The sequence below is a fragment of the Bos javanicus genome, chromosome 7, assembly GCF_032452875.1.
Source record: "Bos javanicus breed banteng chromosome 7, ARS-OSU_banteng_1.0, whole genome shotgun sequence".
NCBI lineage: Eukaryota > Metazoa > Chordata > Mammalia > Artiodactyla > Bovidae > Bos > Bos javanicus.
The window spans coordinates 44,596,958-44,615,360 of record NC_083874.1 but is presented as its reverse complement, the minus strand read 5'-3'; the positions used below and the strand labels follow the sequence as shown (position 1 = coordinate 44,615,360).

Below are 18,403 nucleotides of genomic sequence, written 5' to 3'. Positions count from 1 at the left end.
AATGTGTGCCCAGCCCCCTCTCTCTCTGTTACCCTCTTTTCTTCCCATCAGCATATTATCCTGATTGTGTTTAGCTATTGCCTACCACACAGTAGATTCCATACATTTGTAGGTAATTTGATTGCTCACCACTTTGCAGGAACAGTGAGGCCTTAGATCTGTGCTGGGGATGCGTTCCTTTATCAGGTACCACTTTTCTCTAAGCTTTGTCTGTGCTTCTTAAGGCCTCGGCCACTCTCTACAGCTTTACCAAGCCACAGTTGAGCAAGGCCAGCTAACCCTCTCTATATCTAATTGTGGGTGTGTCCTTCAAGAAACGATGAGAAACACAAATGATTGTGTTACTTCTAACTATACCAAGTAGACTCATGTCAAAACACAAATTAGAAATTTGTGGGAGAGAGGGAAAGAAGAAAGGAGGAAGCTTATTATTTTGGAAAGCTGTATTCCACTCTTTTGTTCTGTAGAGTAAGATTTTGACATGAAGAGTTTGGCCGAAACAACACATGCAGTGAGCTAAGGCATGCCTGAGCAGTTATTCTTCCACTTCTTTCGTGAGCTCATGAATGCATCTGTAACCAAACGCATAAGGGCTCTGACTTGTCCATTGCTCTCCCAGGTCCTGCTGAGATGACAGTGATGAACTGGAGACTTTATATTTATCACCATAGCAACAAGCATCACCATCCCAGGGCCACTCCCCGAAACCTTTGCAAATGCCGCTTTCCCATTAAGCCCAACCCCTGGGAGATAGTGGAGTGTTGGCATAAACAGCAAGACCCACCCCACAGGCACTGCGGTTGGAGCAAGACTAGGCTTCAGAGGAAGCCTGTCCAGCTCTCCCCATACCTCGGAACAGCAGGGGGAAAAAAGACAATTAACTCAATCAACTTTTCTCCAATTGTTTTTCTCTCTTGTCAAGTTTGCCCCTAGTGTGAAAAATCTTACTTTCAACTTACGTTCCACACCCAGGCAGCTTTACATCTAGAATTTGGAAATTGTCTGCATAAGGAAAAATTGCATCTCACATTTCCCAAATGCTTTGTGCATCTTGGGGCCACCCAGCCTTTCTCAAGCACTAATTATGAGCATTTATTTACAGCTCATGTCTCAAATGCTGACGCTGTGCAGTGTATGTCTGTGACCAGTGACCTGCCATTAATCAATAATCAGAGATCTGAAAACAGAAGTATGTGAACTATGGTACAGGCTCAATTAACCTGAAAAGGGAAGGGAGGGACCTTATGTTCTCACTGAGTTACATCTTGGTGTGGTGTGTGCTGGTGGATTCTGGGAGGTCGCTGAGGGAGCATGACCACAGGCTGAGAGTCTGTGCCTTACAGGGAATGGGTCCTAAGCTTATCCTGCTTTGTCCTGTTTCCAGCAGGCAACCTGGGGCATAGAGACACCCATAAGACAGTGAACTCTGATGACCGGATCTGTCTAGATGCTTATGAGACTCGAGATCCACACTCAGAGGACAGGCCTAATTTTGATCAAGGCAGGTTCTGGAAGGAGAAAGAGCTTGGACTTAGTGTCCATCCTGGGCATCTTCTGTTAGCATGACTGTTGTCACAGCTACCATCTTTCTTCCCATTTCCCTGGATGGTGGTCTGAGCACAGGATCTGATCCCAAGCATAGAATCCTCGCCCTGCCGGTCTTCTCGCCTGTACTATGGGAATACCAGAACCCCATCTCAGGAGGTTGTTATGAGGATGAAGTGAGGAAACAAACTCCCCCCGACCCCGCCCAGGGCAGCTACACAGTGAGTGTCTGACCCACATGGTGCCTTCAGCATTGTCATCCTCACCACCATCTGAGTTGAGGGCTAAGGGCACAGCTACTCATGTTAGTGACTCTATGGGGTATGGGTTTCCTGAGAGCAGATCTCCACTGTCGTAGGGTTTGCAGGGGTAAACCAATTTAACTACAGCTATAGCCCTGGTCAGGCCACTCCAGAGACCAGATTTCTTTTTTTTTGAAAAACAAAAAACTTTTAATTTTGAATTGGGGTATAGACAATTGGGGCTTCCCAGTGACTCAGCGGTAAAGAATCTGCCTGCAATGCAGGAGACATGAGTTCGATCCCTGAGTCGAGAAGATCCCCTGGAGGAGGACATAGCAACCCACTCCAGTATTCTTGCCTGGAGAATTCCATGGACAGAGGAGCCTTGTGGGCTATGGTCCATGGGGTCTCAAAGAGTGGGACACAACTAAAGCGACTGCGCATGCACACACACGTAGCCGTTTAACAATTTGTGGTAGTTTCAGGTGAACAGTGAAGGGACTCAGCCATACATATACATGAATCCATTCTCCCCCAAACTCCCCTCCCATCCAGGCTGCCACATAACATTGATCAGTCCCCTGTGTTATGCAGTAGGTCCTTGTTTTTTATCCTTTTTAAATACAGTAGTGTGCATAGGCAAGCATAAGTTCCTTCTGTGTCAGTCTCTATAAGTTTATTTGTATTTCTTTTTAGATTCCACATATAAGGGGTATAGTATGGTAATTTTCCTTCTCTGTCTGACTTACTTCACTCAGTGTGGCAATCTCTAAGTCCATCCATGTTGCTGCAAATGGCATCTTTTCATTCTTTGGGAGGGATTGGGGGCAGGAGGAGAAGGGGACGACGGAGGATGAGATGGCTGAATGGCATCACCAACTTGATGAACATGAGTCTGAGTGAACTCCGGGAGTTGGTGATGGACAGGGAGGCCTGGCGTGCTGCGATTCATGGGGTCGCAAAGAGTTGGACACGACTAAGTGACTGAACTGAACTGAACTGAATATTCCATTGTGTAAATGTACCACATCTTTATCCATTCCTCTGTTGGTGGACATTTAGGTTGCTTCCATGTCTTGGCTATTGTAAAGGGTCCTGCAGTAAATGTTGGGATGCATGTATCCTTTCAGATCATGTTTTTCTCTGGATACATGCCCAGGAGTGGGATTGCAGGTCCAGAGACCAGATTTCTTTGTGGAATCTTAGTGTTTGGTTTCCTCCCATTTGTGGTATCCTTAGGAACCCAGCTCTAAGGGAAGAAAGGGAAAATCAAAATCCCTGCCTGTGGACAAGGAGACACATGCTCATTTCTTTAAAAAAAAAAAAAAATGCTCTTAAAGAGTCACGTTAAGGTTAATGGCCAGAGAGAAAGGCACATGCTGAGTTGGCGTGCCCACGTGTGTGCTTGCAGTTGCTGGCTGGGCTGGTCTGCTGTGCGTGAAGATGGGCGCCCCTGCCTGTGGCACACTGGCTCCTGGGCGGTCGCTTCCCGTTCACACAGGGTAGCCCCGTGCTCAGGGCCCTAGGCTGCTGTGAGGTGGAGCACCTGCCCAGCGTCTCCCACTCACGTGTCTCTCATGGGAGGAATGTCTGGGCTTCACTGTGAACCACAGGGACTCAGGATGGGCCTACTCCAGCCCTCCCCTCCACCCCTACCTGCTGTCTTTCATGTTTTGCTGGCTGTGGGCAGGGCGTGCCTCATGTCCGTCCAGAGACCCCCATGGCTCCAATCAGAGGCAGCAGCAGGGTGAGGTAGCCAGGTGCCGGTCCAGGGGCCCTGGGATGAGACAGGGAGCCCCGGGCCACAGCCCAGGTGGTGCAGCAGGCCTGTCTCCTGCCATGACACATGTGACAGGTTTCATCATCTGTCCTGTATACCCAAGTATGGAAGACCAGAAGCCCTGCCTGGGTCCACACACGCTGGTGCAGCCCCTTATACATACACAACAGGCTTTCAGAGCACACGTATGTGAGAATGAGATTTTTATCAGGATAAATTTAAATCCACTCAAAATTCATTATCTTGAAAGTAACTCATTCCCAGCTTGGCACCCCTCAGGCATTGTTATCCACGCATTACTCCCAACCTCACAACTAAAGGAAGTTGACATCGGGGTTTAGAGGGCGATTCTTCTCCCATTAGGGGCTTCAGCAGAGTCCTTGAAATAACCGCCCCCCACCCCAGCTCACTCTCTCTTACCCTCTGGGCACCCCTAACTTTCCAGAAAGATCCACAATGGAAAGCAGATGTCCTGTGCACCCGCCCTGAGAGACCCGGATGCCCGCACTTCTCTGGTGCATGTGGCCAGGTGAAGCCCCCGAGCAGGTGTGTTGCCCACAGCACAGGTAGGGCTGCTGCCTGAGTCAAAGCCTTGTGTGTCCCCACCGCGCGAGCTGGAGCCCTGCGGGGCCTCCCAACGTGTGGTCCACAGCTTTGCAACCTAACTTAGCAGGGCACTCATTAAAAAGGCACACTCCGAGGACCTGCCCCAGAACTACTGTGTCAGAATCTCTGCACGTGGAGTCTAGGAATTTGCATTTTTTACCCTGAACACCTCCCCACGCCCAGTTACGTGTACTCCTAGCAGGAAGCACTGGTGAGGAGCACTCCTGTATAGCCCTTTGCTCACACCCTCCCACTAAGAGGAGTCCAGTGTCTCAGGGCTTGGGGAGCCCTAGAGATGGTGGCCACCCTGCTGTGGGGAAAAGCAAGCCCCTGAGATGGAGAGTTACAGCTCCTCAGCCGGGAGGGGCCCTGTTGTCCTCTCAGGCTTCTGGATTCTTTACTTTTTTTTTTTTTTTTTTTTTGCTGTGCTGGGTCTTCATTGCAGTGTGTAGGTTTAGTTGCCCCATAGTATATGGAATCTCAGTTCACTGACCGGGGATCGAACCTGCATCCCCTGCATTGGAAGGCAGATTCTTAACCACTGGACCACCAGGGAAGTCCCAGATCATTCCTTTAGCATAGCGTTTGGCTGAAGAAACTGATGGAACAAGGAGCGCTTCCAAGTACTGAGAACCTTCTAAGTTGGGTACTGTGCCTGAGCCCTCTCTTACCCTTTGGCAAGGTACTGGTTGTTATCTCTGCTCTATAGCTGTACAAACTGAGGCTCAGAGAGGTTGTGTGACTGGTCCAAGACCACACAGCTGGTGAAAGCAGAAGAAGGCGGTATCCCAGGGCTGGCTGGCTCTCTTCTGGTGACACTGCCAGCATCTTCCGGTGGAGATGATGTGGGTCAGCCTGTGAGATGGAACACTGGGTTATTTTCTGATTCAGTAAAACGAAACTTCCCCTGAGCCTTTGAGCTTGGAGATCCAAGGCTGAGCATGTGACAAGACGCCTTGAGACTAAGGTGGTTTTAGGACCTCAAACATCAGCGTGCTCCTTCCCAAACCTGTGCTGACTCTCTGAAAGGAGAGTCTGGGGTCTGGGTTCTTGCCTTGTGGAGGCAGTGCTGTTTATTAACCTGAAGAAGGGACTTGGAGGTTCTAACCATGTGTCATTACAGCAGGGATTGGCATGAGGGCGGATGCTCATAGGTGATTCCTCCCCCAGTCCCACCTCTGCCACCCCTTCTGCCATCATTTCCTCTGCTCTGCAGCTGCCCACTGTCCAGTCCATCAGGAGACACAAAGCCATATAGATCACCCCCCAGTGATGCAGCTCAGCCTCCTCTGCTGTTAATTGGCCATGGGAGCTGTGTTATGAGTAATCAGAATTGTTACTCTCTCCCCTAATGACCTTTGTCAGGAGACCACCTTCAGGATGTTCTCCAATTAGGGAGCTTCCAGGCTGGCAGGGCGGCATGGCCTGTCTGCCCAGAGCCCCCACACAGTGCCAGTGGCTCATTATACTGGAGCCCGAAGCCCGCTGGTCCTGCCGGTCAGCCCAGCCCTGCAGAGGGATGGGAGGCAGGTCTCGTCCTCACATCTTCAGGCTCCCAGATGCTCTGCACTCCCTCCCTTGGTGGGAAGACTCTCCTATGGTCAGCATAAAGGGCCACACTCACTAGACCCTTAGCACATTCTCTGTTGGAAGAATTTTTTTATTTGGGAGAGATGGTTTCTTTAGAGATCAAAGGCCTATTCCTGGAGATGGTGGCCCAATCAGGGCAGATGAGAGCTACGAGGAAAGTCACAAACAATCTAGTCCCACCTGCCCCCAAAGAGAAGAGGAAGGGGCCGAGGCCAGGGAGAGGAGAGTCTTGTCTAGTGGGTTCCACAACACAGGGCAGCAGGACTGGGGTCCACCCACGTGGTCCTGCTTCCCTTCCCCTCATCCCAGCTTCAAACACAGACTCTCTTTTCCACGTCTCTTTCCTCCCATTGAGGCCTGGTTGTGGGCCAGGAGGAGGCCTCTGCCCACACCAGTAGGCTATGCAGACATCAGTGAGACAGTCATGGTCCTGTAACTCTGTGTTCAGGACAGTCTCCTCCAGAGCCTTCATATGCATCAGAATGAAAGTGCCCGCAATGGGCAAACAGAGCACTGTGAGTTCTTGGCTTGGCAAGTAGAGGACCCGTTTGTTCAAAAACAGTAGTGTCCCCTCATCCAGATAAGTTCAATCTGATGCCAGGAAACACAGACCGTGAACTAGATTTCATCCTCCCTGGATGCTGTGTGGTGAAGAAACTGCAGTGCTGTATGTAGTAGCCATGAGCTTTGAGGACAGGGTCCAGGTCTTTCCTGTTCTCTGTTGTATTCCCAGGACATAATGCCTAGCCCATAGTAGGAATGCAAAATTATTCAGTAAGTGAATGAATGACTGCTGTAACTTTTTAAAATATATATTGTTATTTTTTAAATTTATCTGGCTGTGCTGGGTCTTAGTTGCGGCATGTGAACTCTTAGTCATGGCAAGTGGGATCTAGTTCCACGACCAGGGATTGAACCCCGGTCTCCTGCTTTGGGAGCATGGAGTCTTAGCCACTGGACCACCATTCAGTCCCTGAATACTTTAACTTAAAGTTCAAACTTATCCTTTCTGAGAGGAGCCCAGAAGGGCAATCCCAAGAACTGAATCTCCAACAGTGGAGATTCAGCTGTCATGAGTGCCTTAGAAGGTCAGCCGGGCCTTAAATCTTCCCTCACAGGAGTCTGCTAATTACTTTGTCAGGTTTTCTGCTGAAGCATCTAAATGCACATTCAAAATAGTTTTCCCTTATGTCTCTTCCTTAATATCTCAGCACAGCTCCTGCTGTGGACAGTTGCTAAGCCTCAGGCCTGGCAGTTTAACAGCTTTGCCGCCTGGGAAGGGCCTTGTCTTGTGTGTTTCGCTTTGTGTCAAGATGCTTTGCTTTGAGTCTCCTGCTACAGGGCAGTTGGGACAGGCTATCTGAATAACTGGAGAACAGCTTCTGGGACAAATCTTGGGCATAAGCTAAAATTCATTTTTTTTTTTTTTGTCATGAATGAAATTTTAATATTAAAAAGATGTACAAACTAATACCTATGTAGTAAAGTGTTTTTGCAATTTGGTACCACCTTCACCCATGAAGAAAATCTATATCGAGCACTTTTACTGTCTGGAACATAGTAAATGCTCAATAAATGGGAGCCCATCAATCTTTTTTGTCAATGTTCACTTGAAACAGGTTAATCCACAGGCGAAAATTTCAGCACAATCTGATACAGATGAGAAATTTCATGTAAAGGATGTTTTGATTTGTTTTCATAGATTTCCTCTCAATGGAATGTCTCTTTATTGGGAAGGGGGAAAGATCTAGCCTTTTTCAGGTACTGGCTGGGGGCTAGGCCAGCTGTTTAATGTTCATTGTTGTATTCTTCTCTGCTGACCTCAGGGGAAGGTTTGTTCTCCCATTTTCCAGAAGAGGAGCTCAGTATTGTCGAACTCCAATGCCAGTATGCTTTCCCTTCTCTCGTCTTTAGAAGTGAGCCCAGAAATGGGAACTGTGCGTAGTGAAGTCAGCCAAAATGGCCCATGTGACGACGTGATCAGGTCACTGTCAGCTTCCCTGCCCAGACCAGCCTTCCACTGGCCTTTCAGAGGACACTCATCTAACCTGCCAGTATTTCAGCATCACCAACAGAAAGGGAGTGTGGGCCAGCAAACCAAGGTGCCCCGGACCACCTCAACATCAAAACTGAGCGGCTGCAAACTCAGAACTCTTCACAACATGCTATTTCCTTGTCTTTCATGTATTGAATCAAAATATCTCCCTATTCCCCATCTCCAAAACATTTCCATTGGGTTGCACGTTTCTCACATTTTTCGTGAACTGCCTGTGTTGTCAGCTGGTCCCAGGAGGTTTTCATCATTCTGATATGATTATTTCATAAGATTTCCTGCTGTAGCCTCCAGCACTGCCCACAGATCTCCACTAGTAACCAGTGAATGGAGTCTCTCCGCACTGACTTTTTGAACTGCCAGAAAGTTCAGGGGTGCCGTCTACCCAGGACCCGCAGGCTGCCTCAGGTCCTGGTGGTCCCAGAAACCCGGGGTACAGGGGCTCCCTCTAGTGGTGTCACACAGAATGCCCTTTCTCTTGTGCAGAAGGTCCTGGTTTCACAAAGGCAGGTGTGGCCGTTTATCTTCGAGTGCCCCTTGTCTTGGAGCAGAGGTGACGTGGGGGTGGGTTGGTTGTTGTTGTTCAGTTGCCAGGTCGTGTCTGAGTCTTTGTGACCCCAGAGACTATAGCATGCCAGGCTCCCCTGTTCCTCGCCACCTTACCCCCTGGGACCACAGCACCATCCCCCACTGCCCCGCCTCAGCTCAGAACTTGGGCCATGTACATGGAAGGGCTCTAGTCCTGGCCTGTGGTCACCCAGCCTTCACGGACCTATCCTGTGTTCTTGTGTATAAAAAGGCTCATACTAAGTCATTTCCATCTTCCTCCTGCCCTATGCAGGTCCCCTGACCTCTGTGGTGAGTCGTTTAGGGGGCTCATTCTTAGAGGGGAAGAAAATGGCCCCACCACTGGTCCCCTCCCTCGCCACCATGGGCAGCCACCATTCATTTCCGCAGTCATCCCGCTGCCACTCAACCTTCCTCCCCTTCACCACTGTCACTGCCCCCACCCACTCTCTGTCCCACTCCAGGCCCCTTCAGAGCCTCCATCCACCTCTTGGTCTCCCCACTGTGACTACCCCCTTTCCAGCACACAGCTGACTGGAAGCTCCTATTTGCATGTGACAAGGGCTTATTTCCTCCTGTCGCTGCAGTCGGGCAGCACCCTTTGCCTTTGAGGGTAGGGAACAGACATGTGGAGCATCTCTCAGCGGGGAGCCCTGTGTGCAGCCCCGCAGTAGGGACACCAGGGTATGTGAGGTAACAAGGCTCAGGCCTCCAGCTCATAAAATGCAAACGGGACAGCTGAGTGCCTCCTGAATGGGGTGACAACTGAAGTTTCCACTGATGTAAGTGAATGCATGTTCGGGTACCCTCTCCATCAAGATGAGCAGTGCCAAATGGTCAAACAGGAGCTGGAAACAGTGGCCAGGAAACAGGTTCCTCTGTGCAGTCTGAGAACAAAGCCAGCGCGCCAGCTCCAACATGTTGTGCTGGTAATACCAGGGGATCTTCTCTTTCTTCATTATGGTCCCCATACAGAAACCGGGTACAGGGAACTCCACAGCTGGAGGTGCGCAGCTCGTCTGTTCCCTGTTCATCTGGCCTCAGGCTCCCAGACCACCACATTAGCAGCCTCAGGCATCAGAACATTAACCCAGTCCCGGGGACCTTGGGTCTTGTTTCTAATCTGGAACAACTTGTAAAGGAAAAACAAGTTTGGCAAGAGTTTCTCCTAAGGTAGCCTGAATAACCTAATTAAACATGTAGTTTTCGAATTAAATTTCCTACTACAGAAATGGAATTAAGTTTCACAAATTTTCGCACTTGATAATTGTCTAAGAATAATTTTTTTTCAGGGTAGCCCTCTTTTCTTCTTTGTCCGTACTCTTTCCCTGGGTGATGTCATCTAGTCCCGTGATTTTAAAATCTTGCAGTTCTCTGTCTCCAGTTCACACTTGTTTCCTGAACTCCAGGCCCACAAAGCCATCTGCTCCCTTGCTTTTCTGTGCTTGGACACTTAATAGATGCCTCAATCTTAGTGTAGTTGGAATAAATCTCTTGAATTTATGAGCAAACTTGATTACTCCCCACCTCAGTGAAGAGCAAGCAGCCTTCACCTGGTTATTCAGGAAAGAACCTTGACTCTCTCTTTCACTCACAGCATCATCTGCTGTGTCAGCAAGCCCTGCCTGAAACAGCACAGAAATCCCTCCACTCTCCCCGCCACCCACCCCCCGCCTCCCCCAGTCCAGGCCCCAGCACCTCTTGCTCTGGCAACTCCAGCAGCCTCCTAAGGCGATCTATTTGCTTCTCCTTAGGCTGCTGTTTCAGCCATGCTTCCTCCCACCACGCCACCTGAAGCCAGAATCCATTTTAAAAGCATAAATCATATCGAATTGTTCTCCTGCTCAGAATCCCCCAGCGGCTTGCCGTCACACTTGGGCTGCAGTCAGGGCTCCGCGCACGGCCCTGCCGGCTCTGGGTCACCTCCTTCCCTCACCTCTTCAGCCACTCTCCTCCCCTCTCCACCACCCCAGACACTCTTCTTGCTCCTCCTTGAAAACACCACATCTGTTCCTACCACAGGGATTCAGCCGTTGCTCTGTACTCAGATCCTCTTTCCTCACTTCATACAAGTCATGAAAGGCTATCTCCTCCAAGAGGCCTTCCCTGACCACCTCATCTAAATAGTTCTGCACCCCTGCCCTCCTCATCTACTTTCCCTGATATCATTTTCTTCATGGCACTTACTACTCCTGTCTGTCTCCTCCACTTGAATTTCAGTTCCCCGAGGGCAGGGATTTTGTCTGTTTTGGTTACTGCTGTATCTGCAGTACATAGATTAGGGCCTGTCATGCAGTAGGAGATAAAGTATTAGGACGAATGAATGAATGGGCAACAATAAAACCAGCCCAGCTTGCTTCTGTGTGCTACAGCTACAGCTAAGTGCTTCAGTCGTTTCCGACTATGTATGACCCCATAGACAGCAGCCAACCAGGCTCCTCCATCCCTGGGATTCTCCAGGCAAGAATACTGGAGTGGGTTGCCATTTCCTTCTCCATTCTATGTCCTATGAGCTTGCATACAGGGTGAGAAGATAGTCTCGCTTGTGATTTTCCCAAAAGCATCATTTAGGAATTGTTTCTGAATTGAGCACATAAGATATCAGAAGGCCTCACTTCTAGAGCCACATGACTGGTGTCTCCCAGAGTGTGTTCTTGGAGAACACACAGCAAGGGAGCAGGTGCAGAGTTCACCAGGTGAAAGTGAGGCTTCCTACAGCACAGCCATCTAGCCCGGGGTCACACAAGAGGTGAAGTGCAGAGAGCAGGCACATGTCCAGCACTGACCGTGAAGCCAGCCCTAGCTGCAGTCTCAGAAAGGTGAGCCAGCCAGGGCTGCTGTATGACCCTCTCTGGCTTCAGAAGCACTTCTGGAAACAGGCACAGCTCGTGATCTCTGCCAGACTCCAGCAGACTCCCTGTTCCTGCAGCACTGTTTGAGATCATCCGATTCCACCAGGGAATTTTCCCAGGAGTCACTGCATGCTCAGTAACTTAATCAGAGTCGAAGGCGACTGAGCACACACGCCCTGTCTCAGGGCCCCACCCTCCTCCCAGAACCTAGACCAGAGTCCTTCCACTCAGCCAGAAAAGTGGTAAGCCCTGCAATTGCTGAGTGAGATATCGGAGCAATATTAAAGATTTCTTCACTTTCTGTTTGTGATCATTTAATCTTAAGCATTTCTTGAAAAAAGTAACACCTGAATGTGGATTTTTTTTTTAATTGAAGTATAATTTACATACAATGAAATGCATCAGTTCAGTCAGTTCAGTTCAGTCTCTCAGTCGTGTCTGACTCTTTGAGACCCCAATGCATAGGTCTTTGTTAATAATTTGTAACAAATATATACGCCATTACTCACATCAAAACTTTAACCATTTCTATCACCCTAGCAAGATCTCATGTTTCTTCCATGCTGTGCTTTCTGTCCTCGCCTGAAACTCAAATTACATGTATGTTCAGTTCAGTTCAGTTGCTCAGTTGCTCAGTCATGTCTGACTCTTGGTGATCCCATGAACATGCCAGGCCTCCCTGTCCATCACCAACTCCTGGAATCCACCCAAATGCATGTTCATTGAGTCGGTGATGCCATCCAACCATTTCATCCTCTGTCGTCCCCTTCTCCTCCTGCCCTCAATCTTTCCCAGCATCAAGGTCTTTTCAAATGAGTCAGCTCTCCGTGTCAGGTGGCCAAAGTATTGGAGTTTCAGCTTCAACATCAGTCCTTCCATGAACACCCAGGATTGATCTCCTTTAGGTTGGACTGGTTAGATCTCCTTGCAATCCAAGGGACTCTCAAAAGTCTTCTCCAACACCACAGTTCAAAAGCATCAATTCTTTGGCGCTCAGCTTTCTTTATAGTCCAACTCTCACATCCATACATGACCCCTGGAAAAACCATAGCCTTGACTAGACAGACCTTTGTTGACAAAGTAATGTCTCTGCTTTTTAATATGCTGCCTAGGTTGGTCATAACTTTCCTTCCAAGGAATAAACGTCTTTTAATTTCATGGCTGCAGTCACCATCTGCAGTGATTTTGGAGCCCCAAAAATAAAGTCTGCCACTGTTTCCCCATCTATTTGCCATGAAGTGATGAGACCAGATGCCATGATCTTAGTTTTCTGAATGTTGAGCTTTAAGCCAACTTTTTCACTCTCCTCTTTCACTTTCATCAAAAAGCTCTTTAGTTCTTCACTTTCTGCCATAAGGGTGGTGTCATCTGTGAATCTGAAGTTATTGATATTTCTCCGGGCAATCTTGATTCCAGCTTGTGCTTCCTCCAGCGTTTCTCGTGATGTACTCTGCATATAAGTTAAATAAGCAGAGTGACAATATACAGCCTTGACATACTCTTTTTCCTATTTGGAACCAGTCTGTTGTTCCATGTCGAGTTCTAACTGTTGCTTCCTGACCTGCATACGGTTTCTTAAGAGGCAGGTCAGGTGGTCTGGTTTCCCATCTCTTTCAGAATTTTCCACAGTTTATTGTGATCCACACAGTCAAAGGCTTTGGCATAGTCAATAACACATGTATGTTAGTCCTATTCAGATATTCTCCTAGCTCTCTGGTGATCTGTTCAATTTTTTTTTTTTTTTTTTTTTACTGTATTTCTTTTACTGTGTTCAGTCCTTTTTATTATTGACTTACATTGGAATTTGTTGATCTCATTACCTGCTCTGTCTAATCAGCTTATTCTTATTTAAGTCCAGTTAATGTGGTGTTGGAGAAGACTCTTGAGAGTTCCTTGGACTGCAAGGAGATCCAACCAGTCCATTCTAAAGGAGATCAGCCCTGGGATTTCTTTGGAGGGAATGATGCTGAAGCTGAAACTCCAGTACTTTCACCACCTCATGCGAAGAGTTGACTCATTGGAAAAGACTCTGATGCTGGGAGGGATTGGGGGCAAGAGGAGAAGGGGACGACAGCGGATGAGATGGCTGGATGGCATCACTGACTCGATGGACGTGAGTCCGTCCCAGACATGAACTCTGGGAGTTGGTGATGGACAGGGAAGCCTGGCGTGCTGCGATTCATGGGGTTGCAAAGAGTCGGACACGACGGAGCGACTGAACTGAACTGAACTGAATAAATTGAATATATTGTATATTAAGTTCTATTAAAGGCTTCCTCTTCTCTGAATTTGGTTCACTTAGACATATATTCCTTTATTACTATCACATGACTAAAAATAAGGTATGAATTGTAGTCCTGAGTTTGTTTTGTTGTTATAAAAGGAGCAGCAATCTTTTGGAAATTTCTGTCCTATACAGAGATATACTTCTGTCTGAAATTTTAGATGCCTTTTTTTTTAATGTCTACCATATTATTGGGAAATTGTAAGAACAATACAAAGGACTCCAAAATATACTTCACAGAGGACCTCATTGAAGTTTCATCCTAACAGTATCCTTTATAGTAAGAGACGTCACATCGAACCACCCATTACATTTAGTTGTCATCTATCCTCAGCCTGCTTCAATGCAGAACAGTTCTTCAATCCTTTCTTGGCCTTCATATCCTTAACATTTTTTAAGATTATAGGCCAGTCATTTTAATAATGTCTCTCAATTTGGGTTCATCTCATGTTTCTTTGTGACTACACTGAAGTTGTGAATTTTGGGCAAGAATAAAACTGAAGTTATGATGAGCTCTGCTCCTCAGTTCAGTTCAGTCGCTCAGTCGTGTCCGACTCTTTGGGACCCCATGAATTGCAGCATGCCAGGCCTCCCTGTCCATCACCAACTCCCAGAGTCCACCCAGACCCATGTCCTTTGTGTCAGTGATGCCATCCAACCATCTCATCCTCTATCATCTCCTTCTCCTCCTGCCCCCAATCCCTCCCAGCATCAGGGTCTTTTCAAATGAGTCAGTTCTTCGCATCAGGTGGCCAAAGTATTGGAGTTTCAGCTTCAACATCAGTTCCTCCAGTGAACACCCAGGACTGATCTCCTTTAGGATGGAGCTCTCCTCCTGCATCCCATCAACTAAGAATTGATGGCAACCTGTCCCATCGCTGGTAATGTTAACTTTGATCACTTGAATAAGATGATATCTACCAGCTTTCTCCACTGTAAAGTTACTCTGTTTTCCTTTAAAACTAATAAATGTTTTCTGATGAGATATTTTGAAGCTATGTAAATATTCTTTTATTCCTTTCTCACCCACCAATTTTAACATTTATTGATTTTCTTGGCCTGAAATAATTAATACTATCATTGCCAAATTAAAATTTTCTACCTCCTTTATTTCTTCTATTCTTATTAATTGAAATTCTACTGTAAGGAAGACTTTTCTACTTTACCCCATTTATTTGCCCAGTTTTTAAAACTCACTGTGGATTTGTGGATTTCTGTTTATTCAATGGGATATTACCTGCTGCTATCATTATTTTCAGGAGGTCCAAGATTTGGCCAGCAGGAGCTTCTTCAAACTGTATTCTGCATCTTTTGATATGTTCCATGATTTTTTTTTTAAAGACTTTTCCTTACTTTCTGGCAAAAGATACCCTGGGCTATTCTTATACTTTCCCTGCCCCTTCCCTGGAATAAGCCATTTTTTTCAAAGAGCCTTGGTTCCCATTAGTGGTGAATTGCATATAGAAACCAAGACATGAGAATAAAATGTGCTCCTTACTACTGGAGTTTTACTGCTCCTGGCTCCTCTCAGAAAAGACACACAGGACACACACACACAGAGTTCATTTTCTAGAGTTCATTTTAGCTTCCCTCTTTTCTTATTTGTAACTCTCTTCTGTAAGAAACCTGGCTCCCATTATCCTCAAGGTATGCATCTATTGCTAGGTTCCCCTGTATATAAAGTAATATCCTGACCCCATCTTCCTCTGTGGGTCCTTATCCCACCTGCCACTGCCCAGTGCGCTGCTACTAGAACCAATATGGCCTTCATTCTTTGGTCCCCTTCCTTGTGGTACCCCACTCCCCACTTGCCTACCTCTTAACTATGAATTTTTGAAATTAAAATAGTATTAGAATTTTCTCCCCTTGGAATAAAATAGCAAAAGTCATTCTGACACATTTAGATGTGAAATGATAAGTATGCTTGTTGTCACAAATCAAACATAGTTTTGTTTTGGCCAATAAGACCTGCTTAGAAGGATATTTTGGTTTTAAATATTGTCCCGTTTTGCCACTCTAGATAAGGTTGATCCAATAACTGGTACAGAATGACTTCTGCCCAGGCTTTAGTTAGAAACGTGTCAATGAGAGCAAAGCCCTCCCTCTCCGCTGAGTCTGCCTCAGGAGAGGAGGACCAGTCAAAAGCAGGTTTGTTCTGGTCAATATAAACTAGAGATCAGATGGCATTACAGGTCAGAGACCCACACTGTGCCTAAAGGCATTGCTCATTCAGAAGATACTTCAAACCCAACTCAGTCTTTTTTATTTCTGTTATCACAAGTGGTCTGCAAGTGGTAAGTCCGTGATCTTGTATTTGTCACCGGCCACCTCACTATACTGAGAAAAGTACTGCTCCTAAGTGGCCCTGCTCTGGGCTTTGAGGTAGAAGATAGGGACATAGGTTACTGGTGATAACTGTGTCTTTTTTCCTCCACTGCATCCCATTCATAGGCTTCTCTTTAATTTGTAACTTTCTGGTGTTGGAAGAGCTGAAGTTTGCTTTAAACATGCAGGTGGACTCAGAAAAATGGCAAGAGGCTATCTGGCAGTGACCACAGGCTTCCCTGAGTCTCTTCTGTGGCAGGAACAGTTCTCAGCCACTTTCCAAAGAGCTGACCAGTGCTGCGTTGAGTGTTGTATCCCTGTATTTACCTCAGCTTTGTAATTGTTATATAATACTTTTAAAAGTCATAACCTAACTTCTGCCTCTGGCGGTGTGGCAGAGAAATATATTTTTAAATCCTTATAGGCATTGATGTGCTGGTAAGAATGTAAGGAATACTTAGAGCTTAAAAAAAGAAAGTGAAATAAGGAACCCAGAGAGTAATGTAGCTGGAAGCTGGCTTTGCCTGGAGGGCTTTGGCCAAACTGGGTGAACCTTAGCTTTGGTTTGATCACCCAGCATAATTCAGAGCAGCAACGACAAACCCCAGGGTCCTTCCAAGTTGGATATATCTGGAAAAATTTCTCTCCTTCCCATCATAAACCAGAAACTCCAAGGGGTTACATCCACAATGGAGGATTAAACAAGAAAGAAACATACCCTGTCACAAGCAAGTACAAGAGAATGTGTTTGTCTCAAGTCCTTGCACAAAATTAAAAGAGTAGACAAAATTAAGGGGAAAAAAATCTCATGATAACATATAACCATATGGTGATCTCTATAAGAAATTGTAGCTCAGATGCAGACTACCTAGGTAGTCTGTAAAATCTCAAACATAAAATTGAGCTTAACCCAGAATGATGGAGTCCTTGAGTACCTAGCACAAGTGCTTAGCTTAAGATGAGCCCATCTTCAAACTGTGCATCCAGAATTTTCACAGATCCACTTCCAAGAAGTGTGAGCTCACTCTTAAAAAAATAAACTTGAAATGCCATGGGGGAGAAACACCATGCAACAACCAGCATAAATAACAATGTGACTCGGAATATAAAATATATGTTTAATGATTTTTGAAGATTCAAATATGGTTGAAAATCAAGAGTCTTGAAATGACCATTCATCTTCATGAAGAACTAAATAGAACTTTCAGAAATAAACATTCAAAGATAAACGCTCAATGAGAGAGTGCAAGAGTACATTAGAAAAAGCCTGAAGAATTCAGGAGTTAGAAGATGAATTAGAAAAAAATTATATAGAATGCAGCACAGAGAAACCAAATATGGGAAATGTGAAAGAGATAATAGATACTGAGATAGAAGGAGGTAGAATGAGGACTTGTAACGTGTCTAATCAGAATGCCTGGGGAGGGGGGAAAGAGAAATAATGGAGCAGAGACAATATGTAAAGATGGCTGTGATGAACTGATGAAAGGCATGAATCCTCACTTCCTGGAAGCCAAATGAATTGCAAGCAGAACAAATGCAGAGAAATCTGCATACTTACATTATAGAGGGGCTTCCATAGTGGCTCAGATGGCGAAGAATCTGCCTGCAATGCAGAAGACTGGGTTTCCATCCCTGGGTCAGGAAGATCCCCTGGAGAAGGAAATGCCAATCCTCTCCAGTATTCTTGCCTGGAAAATCCCATGGACAGAGAAGCCTGGCAGGAGGAGTACGTGGTGTTTCAAAGAGTCAAACACAGCTGGGCGACTAACGCTTTCACGTCATGGAGAAACTGCAGGAAAACAAAGTGAAGATTTTAAAATGATTCAAAGAGAAAAGAAGGATTACATACAAAAGAATGAAAAGGCTGTCAGCTGACATCTCAGTAACAAGGAAGCCAAAGAGCAGAATAATTAAATGTTTATTAAGTTGAGAGGAAAGATCTGTGAACATAGAATTAATTACAGAGCACAAATCACTCTTTTAAATGAGGGTAATATGGATATTTTAGACAGACACAACTAAGAAAACTCGAGGCATAAGAAGGAATTATGAGGAATAAAAGCAGAATTAATATATACTATTTTCATATATTTAGGTCAAGGGAGGAGTGATTATAGTTCGTATGGTCTGAAGTTCTTCCTGTGGAGGGTATAGTTATTAGTTAATTTTGGACTTAGGTTAATTTATACATTTTTTAATTTATGGATTAAAGAGTAGAAGAATAAAAAGAGTATATTTAATTTTCATCTGAGTAGAAGAAAAGAACCAAAGGTGAAGTATTCAATCCAAAATAAAGAAACAAAAGAGAGAAAGAGGACCATGGGAAAAAGCAATCAACAATCTAAATAAACTGTATAGATGAATAATGGCATGTGTGTACAACGGGCACCATAAGTGAAAATGAATTGCAGGTATATGCAAAGGTGTGAAACTAGACAGTGTAAGAGCAGAGAGGTCACTTCACAGGTAAGTAAGTATAGGGTGATTCATTTCTGTAAAGTTCAGAAACATGTTTAAAAAAAAAGCAGTATACTGCATAAAAATACAAAGATGAGC

At 45.9% G+C, this 18,403-nt stretch overlaps 1 protein-coding gene and 1 long non-coding RNA gene across 3 annotated transcripts in view; one reads left to right on the top strand and one right to left on the bottom strand.

The window, feature by feature from the left end:
- The window catches only part of FSTL4 (follistatin like 4), a 453,162-nt gene that overhangs the window by 179,414 nt on the left and 255,345 nt on the right, over nt 1-18,403 (top strand). The window lies entirely within an intron of this gene.
- LOC133251266 (uncharacterized) lies at nt 3,754-17,684 on the bottom strand. Its single transcript, XR_009737554.1, has 2 exons — nt 17,406-17,684; nt 3,754-5,028 (listed from the first exon to the last, which is right to left on the bottom strand). It is a non-coding gene; the product is annotated as an uncharacterized LOC133251266 (long non-coding RNA).